The sequence below is a fragment of the Sorex fumeus genome, unplaced genomic scaffold, assembly GCF_029834395.1.
Source record: "Sorex fumeus unplaced genomic scaffold, SorFum_2.1 ptg000072l, whole genome shotgun sequence".
NCBI lineage: Eukaryota > Metazoa > Chordata > Mammalia > Eulipotyphla > Soricidae > Sorex > Sorex fumeus.
Window position 1 is genome coordinate 7,854,448 of NW_026606129.1, and position 7,213 is coordinate 7,861,660.

A 7,213-nucleotide genomic window follows, 5' to 3' on the forward strand; every position below is an offset into this window, starting at 1 on the left:
CCTGAGTCTTGCCGCCCCCCAACACCCTCCATGGCTACCCTGGCCTCGAACCCCAAGTCCACCCCCAGACCTCGGCGACCCCACCCAAGCACAGCTCACTGGACCCTCTGGCCTTGGGCTCTTCCTGGCGTCCACTCCCGTGTCTCGGGGTCCTTTGGGGATGCCCCACGCTATCCCCACACCCCACCCCCGCCCGGCGCTGCCAGATCTTCGACACCCAGGGCTCCTTCCCTTCCCAGGACTTCTCTGACACAGCCCCAAGAAGCACCCACGGCCATTTATACCCGCATCTGCTCACCCACTCACTCATGTCCCCCATTCTGAGCCTGGGAACGGACCATGGGAGCAGGGGCTGAGTGAGGGGGCACAACCACTACTGAAGGTTCTGGGAAGGGGGGGACTTTCCCAAAGCCGAAAAGGGGATGTGGTACAGAGAGGGATGCTGGGAGAGGAGGGGCATAAAAGGAGAGGAGAAGAGTGAATGGTTTCTGGTGGACAAAGCAGAAAAGAGTAGCAGCGAAGATGGGACCAGGAAGCACATGCAAAAGCCCGCGGCAGAGTGAGGAAGTTTGTGCAAAGGCCCTGTGGCGGGCAGCCACCAAGTCTGGACACCTTGGCTGGGATCTGGGGCAACAGCTCTGCCTTGGCTTTAGTCACAGTCACTAGGCCAGCCAACTGGGCACTGAGACACGTACAGCATCTGCCTTATGGACTTTATCAGGAGCAGAGGAGGGAGCTGGGGTTTGGTGGTGACTCGCAGGGACCCCTGCTGTTTAGGGGCTCGGTTCAACAGGCAGCGTGGCCCAGTGACCAGGGTCTGGTCTCCACCCTCTGCTTCCCGACATTCTATCAACTCACTTCCCCAGCATCCTCTGCAGCTGGGGAAGGGCCTGAGGGTCATTTGCATAGCTTCAGGGGGTGGTGGGGGCTTCAACAGGGGAAGGAGGGGAGCAAAGGACTCTGCTTCTGTTCCCTTTGACTAGAAGTTCAAACCAACGGTCACAGTCATCAGACGGAACAAAGCGTTTCTTCTCGACACATCTGGGCGGCCAGGGGGGTTGCTGGGGAAACACACCACCCAGAACCTCAGGGCATCACCCCTCCAAATGAGGACTTTCTCCTGTTGATGCAAATCCACTGTGGGACTCGGGACTTCCCCAGGCAGGTGGCTCCGGGGCAGCGCACTAGCCTAGCACGTGAGGGTCAGGGTTCAGGCCTCAGTTCTCCATGGTTCCCCTGGGCAGTGACTATCACATGAGCACCAAGCTGGGAGTGACTCCCAAGTACAGCTGGGTCTGCCCCTCCCCCACAACAAACAAACAAAACACACAACCTCAGGAATGACTCCGCATCTGCTCCTCAGTTGAAAATCGAGTTCTACCGACTGACACAGTAACACCCCTCCTGACAAAAGAGACCTTGGGTTCCGTCTTCCACTTCGCTATTTAGTCCAAGTCCCTTGCACTGGAAGGATTTTTCTTTCTCTATGAAATATTTATGGCCTCCAGCCAGAGACACAGTATAGCAAGTAAGGTGCTTGCCTTGCATGCGCCTGATCCAGATTTGATCCCTGGCATCCCGTGTGGTCCCCAAACCCTGAGCACAGAGCCAGGAGTAAGCCCTGAGCACCACAGGGTGTGACCCCCAAACAAAAACCGAACATGTATGGCTCTGCATCTTAGATGAAAGACCAGTACGTCTAGCTCAAAGGCTGGGGGTATGCTCTGCATGGTATGCTCTGCATGCAGAAGCCTGGGTTCGAGCCCTTGCACATCCTGAAGAGACCCCTGAGCACTACCGAAGTGGCCAAAGATCAGTTGCAAAGGGGGTACCCCCCAAATGACTCTGTCACGATTATGATCCCGTGATGAGGGCTTTGGATTTTTCAGAAAGAAAGACCAGGCAAGGATCATTGTTTTCTGTTTCTTTTTTTTTTTTTTTTGCATTTGATCAAATGTTTCCAGATTTTTATTTGTTATGTGAGTGTTGACATTAATTTTGAACACTTGGCTCAGCTAATCTGTGCCAAGTTTTCTTCCATTGTTACTTTTCCCCTTTGTACTTAATGAGGTACTTTTGAGGCTGTTACTACTCTTCCCCTCATCAAAATTCCACCCACTCGCCCAGTGAGGTTTCTTGACTGAATCATTACCGTGAGCGTTGCCAAGTGCTGATTTTGTGATTTAATCAGTCCTTCGGTGTTTATATCTAGCATTCTCCCTATTTTTTTCATTCATTGCTTTATGTCGATGGATTAAGATATGGATTTAGTAAGCCATTAAAGTTAAGATTCTAAGTTATGAACGACTATCTTACCAAAAATATTTATAATCTATAAGTGCTATTATTTGATGCTCAAATTGTCCCAATTTTGGCCAAAGAAAGTTTTTTCTAGCTGACTGCCCCGTCCTTTGTACACTTCTGATTATTCTTCGAGCACAGCTGGACATTCTGGAACAATCCAGAATTCCTGGCTCCTCTGTGCCTTCCCTAACTCCTTGCAGGATCAATCACTTCTTGGTGATGGGGGTTATGGGGGGGTCCTCTGTCCTAGACTGGGACCATTGGGTTGAAGCCCCTGGTACCATCAGGGCACATGGACCAAACAAGGTGACCAAGACTCGTCAAGGATGACAGCATAGAGCCCAACATGCGGGGTCACTCGCCATGTCACCTGGCCATGAACTTGCCCCCGGGCTTGTAGTCACCTGAAGCAATGTCACTCTTCACCCCCGGGGACCCCTTCTATCCCTTCTATGCCAAGACACATCCCCAAACTGTGCGGCAGCTCATCCATGTGGATCTGGGTCACTGTCGCCCTGAGCCACGCAGTGGACACCCACGACGTTTCCATTAGACTCTGGGCAAATCTGCATTTCTGAAGCCGTCACAGCTCCCTGCTCACTCGCATGCTGGTCATGTCTGCAGGGCAGGGACAGAGGGCCTGGGAGGTAACCACTGGGCTCTGGGGTCTAGCTTCCAACAGGAGAGTGATAAGGGGAGAGGGAGTGAGGGGGCTCAGCGGCCGCCCCCTCCCACCTCTGACCCAGAAGGAAGCCGTGTCTGATTCCCTCCCCAACAGTCCCGTGTGCACTCACTCTGACCCAGAGCACGAGCCGCTCAGCCTGACGACCTCTGCTCCTTGGGGGAGGGTGGAAACAGCGTCTGTCCACAGTGCAGTGTGAGTGGAGCTCCTTCTGGAACGACTCGACCGCAGGCTAGACTCTGGACCTCTCCTGGCAAACATAGGCCAGTCCAACTCCAAGCAAGTTGTTGGCTTTTTCGATCATAAAGAATAGATTAGGGGGCTGGAGTGATGATAGCACAGCAGGTAGGGAGTTTGCCTTGCACATGGCCAACCGGGGTTTGATTCCCAGCATCCCATATGGTCCCCTGAGCACCACCAGGAGTAATTCCAGAGTACATGAGCCAGGAGTAACCCCTGTGCATCGCCGGGTGTGACCCAAAAAGCAAAAAAAAATTAAAAAGAATATATTAGGCCACCTCCCAAGCTGCCAACTCACTCACCTGCGCTGCAGACTCACGAACCAAGGCTCCAAGGAGATACAAGCGGGGCAGTTGGAACTCATGGACACACAGGATTCCCCCGACCACGTCCGTCCCGACTGGAAGCTCTGGGGCACCCTCGAGAGGGGGCAGACCGAGTCCTACCCCTGCCGAAGCCCCACAGCCGCACCCACACCCACACCTGCTGCTGCCGCCACACCAATGGCCTCCTGCCTGTCTCCACGGCATCACTGAGCATCTCTGCAGGCCCAGCCGAGTTCTACAGATCCTGAGGTTTCTGGAGTACATGGTCACGTGTAATTCCACAGTACTGATGTGAGGCCAAAATGGAGCCATGACAAGCTCCACTTTAAGACCGAAACTCAGCAGGCCTAAGTCTTGGTTTCCCCCATCAGAAGGCCCCGTCTTTTCAGAAAACAATATCACTCTGGTCAGGTAAACTGCCCCGTGGCAACAGCCTATCGGAGTAGGGGCCATGGGCAGTGGCGCCCAGCCAAGCAGAGAGGGCCGAGGGAGTGGAGTCACGGGACCAGACAGGAACCAAGAACTGGAAACATAATGATGGTCCCTAATGTCACGAACCGAACAGGAACCAGAATTGGAAACATATTGCCAGTTCCTAGGAAAAATGCTGTTCTGTAACCAAACCCTATATAAACTGCTTATAATTCGGAGTCGGGGCCCTTGTCAAGACTCCACTGTGCTGGATGAGACTTGGGCCCTAGCTCGAGCGAGCGATAAAGGGACCTTGCATTTGCATCCTCGTGTCTGGTCCAGTCAATGTGTGAGCAAAACTGCCTTCCCGGGACATAACACAGACAGCCTGGGAAGAGCGCACCAAATTAGATGGGAAAGGAGCATAGAAGACAACTAAACTCAACCATCAAAAACCACAAATCAGAGCGCTCCACTAGCCACGAACATCTCAGAGAATCCTCAAAGACTTGACAATCCCATGGTTGATTTTTAACAATTTTCACAAATTTTCTTTTACTGAAGTATTTTCATTCCTGCGGCCATTTGGTTGTAACAAGCACTAGGAAACAAATTATTGTGCACCTGCTCACCGGGCGGGCTGGGGGGTGGTTGGGAAAATGGGGATAGGGTGGAGGGAAGGTCACTCAAGGGGGTGGGGGTGGTGCTGGGACATCAAAAGCCTGTGACAAATGAATTATGAACAAGTCTTTAATTCGTGGTGTTTAAATAAAAAGAATACGTTGCATTCTAAAATCTGCACTCTAACCAGAAGTTCAAGGAGAAGCACCTTCAGGAAGAGAGGAGAGGAGGAGATGGGAATGAGGGGCAGTGTGAGACTAGCCACCACGATGTGGTCACTCCTAACTAAAGCTCGGGGACCAATCTGGGAACAACCCAAGTGACCGAGAACAGAAGACGTGATAAAAAAAAAAAAACAGGGTACATCTACACAATGGAATACTGTGCCAGCGGAAAGGAAGTCATGAAATCTGCTTATAAATGGATGGACATGGAGAGTATCAGACTGGGGGGAATAAGCTGAAGGAGAGAAAGAGAGACATAGAATGATTATACTCTTCTTCGGGATAGAAAAGAGCATAATATGAGACTAATACCCACGGGCGGTAAAAACAAGGGCCAGGAGGACTGGTTGATAGTTTGAAGCTTGTTGCAAGTGGAAGAGGGGGTGGGGGGTAGGACGGTTAGGATAGAGAAGGGACCAGTGAGACAATGATGGTTGGAAATGACCCCTCTGGACAAGAACTGAGTGCTGAAAGCAGGTGCAGGGATACACATGATAACCTTTCAGCATCTGTATTGCGAACCACAATGCAGCGAGGGGGAAGGGTGAGGGGAGAGAGAGGGAGGGAGAGAGAGAGGGAGGGAGGGAGAGGGAGAAAGAGGCAGGCTGGGATGAAAGGTGGGGGCCAGGTGAGGAGAGAGGTGGAGGGAAACTGGGGACACTGGTGGTGGGTGAAGAACACTTGGTGAAGGGTCGGGTGTTGTGTGTATTCACCATGCGACTAGGGAAACCCTGGCAGCTCTCTCGCCACCTGCATTCGGTGGCCTCGTGCTGCTTCCCCACCAAGGACACCGATGCTGTGGGCAGACAAAGGAGGAATGGAAGGCCAGGCTGGTTGGTGATCAGTTGCCGTTGATTCCATTCTCCCCACCGCCTGTTCCAGTCTCACTAAGCTCCCAATTCTAGTCTCACACTGCCCCTCATTCCCATCTCCTCCTCTCCTCTCTTCCCCTCCCCTCCTCTCCCCTCTCTCCCCCTCCCCTCTCCTCTCTCCTAACACTCTGCATTGGGGGTAGCCACCACACTCCATCAGGTAGCACAATCAATATGTAAAGGCCCTTCTGCTCAAGGGCAAAATGCCACTTAGGGGTGTTTCTCCTCTCCTTAGTCCAATAACTTAATTAGCATCTTAATTCTACTTCTTAATATTAGTTATTTTGTATGGACACAGTAAGAGATACAATAAGCTTATAAGGTGCTCTCCTGGCGACATCTCGCTGTAGATCTCAGACTGCTGTGCTCAGGCCAGATTAATCTTTCCTAACCCGAGCAGGGTCCTAATCCAGTTATTACTTTTTGGATCATGACAGAATTCGTTCATGACCATGCTCTTAACTTATAGTTAAGTATTATGGCACTTTGGCCTGGCCCATTTCGATGCCAGGGTAGCTCACAGCTTGCCCTGGGTCCATCTAGATCCTCCTCGGGACCCTGCTTTGAGCGTACTAGGAAGGAAGTAAGGGCAACTGAGGCTTAAGTCGAGAGAACAGATGTCCAGGAGGTAATATTATCTGGAGTCAATTAACTCCCAAGTTACAAAAGCATAGCATTAATTATGTCTTCCTGTGTCTATACAAAAGGACATTGCTCTGAATTAACTATGCAAAGGACTTAAGGAGAGGAGAAAAGCAATATTTACAAATTAACAGAGTCTGATTAGGGGTTAAAGGTGACTGAACTGTTATATCCCAGGAAGGGAGTTTCGCTCACACATAGACCGGACCGGACGTGAGGATGCAAATGCAAGGTCCCTTTATTGCTAGCTCGAGCTAGGGGTTGAGTCTCATCCAACACAGTGGAGTCTCAACAAGTCTCATCCAACACAGTGGAGTCTTGACAAGGACCCTGACTCCCAATTCTAAGCAGTTTATATAGGGTTTGGTTACATAACAGCATTTTTTTCTAGGAACTGACAGTATGTCTCCAATTCTGGTTCCTGTCCGTCCTGATTTCAGGGACCAGCATTACGTTTCCAGTTCTTGGTTCCTGTTCGGTCCCATGACTCCAGGGACCAACATTATGTTTCCAATTTTTGGTCCCTGTCCGGTCCTCTGACTCCACTCCTCGGCCCTCTCTGCTTGGCTGGGCGCCACTGCACAGGCCCCCTACTCTGCTAGGCTGTTGGCACGAGGCGGTTTATCTGCCCAGGATGCTACTGTTCTCTGAGAAGTCAGGACTTTCAGATGGTGGGAACTGACACTTGGGCTTGCTGAGTTTCGGTCTTACAGGGGGTCTTGTCATGGCTCCACTTCAGCCTCCCAGAACCTGTTGCGGAAGCAGAGCACAAAGAAGAGGTTACAAATAAACACAGAGGAGCGGGAGCACTGTGATGGGAGTAACCCAATAAACCTAAGCTCCCTGTGACAAGGCAGAAAGGACAAAGCAATGTTATCCTACAGTGTGGAA